This window comes from Rattus norvegicus, chromosome 8 (genome assembly GCF_036323735.1).
Source record: "Rattus norvegicus strain BN/NHsdMcwi chromosome 8, GRCr8, whole genome shotgun sequence".
Taxonomy (NCBI): Eukaryota; Metazoa; Chordata; class Mammalia; order Rodentia; family Muridae; genus Rattus; species Rattus norvegicus.
The window spans coordinates 87,835,669-87,838,786 of NC_086026.1; positions in this window are offsets into that span (position 1 = coordinate 87,835,669).

Consider the following 3,118-nt stretch of genomic DNA (forward strand, 5'->3'; position numbering starts at 1 on the left):
ACACCACACACACACACACCACACACACACACACCACACACACACACACACACACACACACACACAGAGGCCAACACCGCACAAAGTAATATTAAAAACCTGGGACACCAGTGACACCTAGTGGCCAAACCACACAACACTGGAATCAGAGTTTTAAGGCATTTGCCAGGTGTACTTGCCTTTAATTCCAGCAGAAGTAGGTGGATCTCTGTGAGTTCCAGGTCAGCCAGGACTACATGGTGAGACCCTCTCTCAAGAAACAAACATAACTAAAACTGTATGATATCTTTCAACCAACCCTCTTCCCCACTCCCAAGGTTCGGGAACCTTTGTGGAAGGGAGAGCAAAAAGAATGTCTGACTTGCCTGCCTGACTTTCCCACAACCATAGATCTGGAGTTGTAAGTTGAAATAAACCCCTCCTTCAACCTTAGGTTGGTTTCTGCCAGGATATCTCCTTTTAAGAGAAACAACTTTGTTTTTAGATTTATTCGGTTTGGTCTTATGTAAATGAGTATTTTCATGTATGCATGTGCGTGTGCCATGTTCACGCCTGGTGCCACTGACGTCAGGTCCCTGGAGCTGGAGTTACAAATGGTTTTGAGTCACCTGATACAGGTACAGGAAACTGAACTCAGGTCCACGTGTTCCTAACTGTTGATCCTCTCTCCAACTTCATCTTTTAAAAATCGATTTTCTCAGAAACTATCTAAATGTCCTTCAACTGACAAATGGATACAGAAATGTGGTGCATACTATGGACTACTACCGAGCTGTAAGGAAACATGAAATCATGAAATCTGCAGGTAAGTGGATTAACTAGAAAAGATCGTATTGACTGAGGAACCCAGACCCAGAATGACAAATCTTCAGAAGTGAATGCATATCCTGGAGTAAATTCAGAAACAAGAGAGTAGGAAAGGATCACTGCAGGGTGGAGGGGGTGGGGAAATAGCAGGTACAAGTGATTTTGTCGGGGAAATGGGAAAAATGGTGGACGTCTAGTTAGGGGTAGGAAGATCACCATCTCCCTACAGGCGATAAATACAGGAAGGAGGTAAAAAAACAAACTGCCTGGAAAAGTCATAAGGAATCATACTATTATCTACCCAAACTATCTGTAATCTACAAGAGTCGCTGTAAATATATATTTACAGTTTAAATTAAAACTTTCCACCTGGGCTGACGGCGCTCCCTCCCTGAGCAAAGATCACTGAGTGAAAGCTCTGACACCAGACAGGAGGAGTCCTCTTTTGAGCTGGTCAGGGTTGTCCAAAAGACTCCCAAAACATTACAGACTATTGCTATTGCACTCGGTGGCTCCCAAGAGGTGAAAGGCCCCTCTTTCTGGCTGAAGACACCATGCACTTCAGACACAAGGCCGAAGGCCCCTGAGCTGAAACTGACATAAAAGCCTCCTTCCCAGGAACTAATCTCACGGTGCCCCAAGGCAGCATGCAGGCTCCAAAGGAGAGGCAACGAAGTCTGACCAGTTATGATGCTCATGAAGCACAGCAGTGGCCTACGTGGCGAGACAACCCTAAGGGAGCACAGTGCCATACATGTTTTGTCGTAATCGATAGCTCTCTGATTGGACTTGAGATGCACTCCACAAGAGGGAAACCTAGTCACCTGGGCAAAGCTAGTGAGGTCATAGCTCTTGAAGATCTACATACAGGCACCATTAAACAAGCCTAATTCCCAACCACACTCTAAATTTTTGTCTTATACCCACAGATAAGTGTAGCTCTCATCCCTCATCGAGGAAACTTTTTGTCAACAAGACCATTACAGAAAACCAAAACCAATCAAGATGCCAAATTGTGGAGGCCAGTCCCAATAGATGTGTCTACAGAATGACTTCCACACCGGAGGCTTAGAACACCATGGAAGAAGGGCAGAAGGGCTGTAAGAGTCAGATCAATAACTTGCTATGAGAATGTCCCAGTAGTGTCAGAAGTTACACTCATGTCTCACCAGCACAGCTGTCTCAGCATTAGCTGAACAGGACAGCAACAGGCGAGCTAACATGGAGAGGGCAAAGCCTAGATCCCAAACCCACACACAGAACTAAGAAATGTCAGCCCTGAATACAGACATGAGTGGCATTTTACAGACTGAGCAGTTGTGCTTACAGATGAGGGGAGGAGAGGGATATAACAAATAATTAATAAAACAACTGGGTTATAGATTTGGAAGAGAGCAAGGCTGGGCATATGAGAGGCTCTGAAGGGGGGAAAGAAAATGGCATAATTATAATAAAAATAATATATCAAATTATATTGATCAAATTGTAATAAAAATATAAAATAGGGTCAGCCATGGTGGGACATGTGTTTAACCTCAGCACTCGGGAGGCAGAGGCAAGAGGATCTCTGTGAGTTCAAGGACAGACTAGTCTTGAGTTCCAAGACCTTGAGTGAGTTCTAAGAAGGCCAGAGCTACATGGTGAGACCCTGTCTCAATAACAATAACTATATATATATATATATATTTTTTTTTTAAAAACACATTTCCTCGATCATGAGGAGAGTTAACCAATTAAAAAATGTCTAAGGCAGTGTTCTCAATCTGTGGGTTGCAACCCTTTTGGGAGTTGCATATCAGATATCCTGCATATCAGATATTTACATTATGATTAATATAGTAGCAAAATTACAGTTATGAAGTAGCAATGAAACGCCTTTATGGTTGGGGTCACCACAACACGCAGAGCTGTACTGAAGAGTCCCAGCATTGGTCCCAGCATTGGGAAGGCTGAGGACCACTGCAGGTAACATTTCCTTCCATACTTCATGTTTTTAGTCTGCTGTTACTCTTCATTCATGCGTCTCACTCCCCCTCTGACCATATCTGCCCCTTTGTCTGCACAGTACGTGATTTATGTGATGCTCAAATGTTCATTTGTGAAGAAAGACCCCAGAGTCAGCTGCTCGAGCCTGACTTCACTGTTTCCCACTTCCATATCTGTAAGTTCCCTAGGTGAGATCAGGGTTCCCAAGGTCTGGGGTCAAAGGGAAAGACCACTGATGACTGAGGCAGTGTTCCCTAAGCTCTGCTCGCTATGCCAGGGTCATTCATTCAAAACTCTCGCACTGTTAAAGGCCACCCACATATAC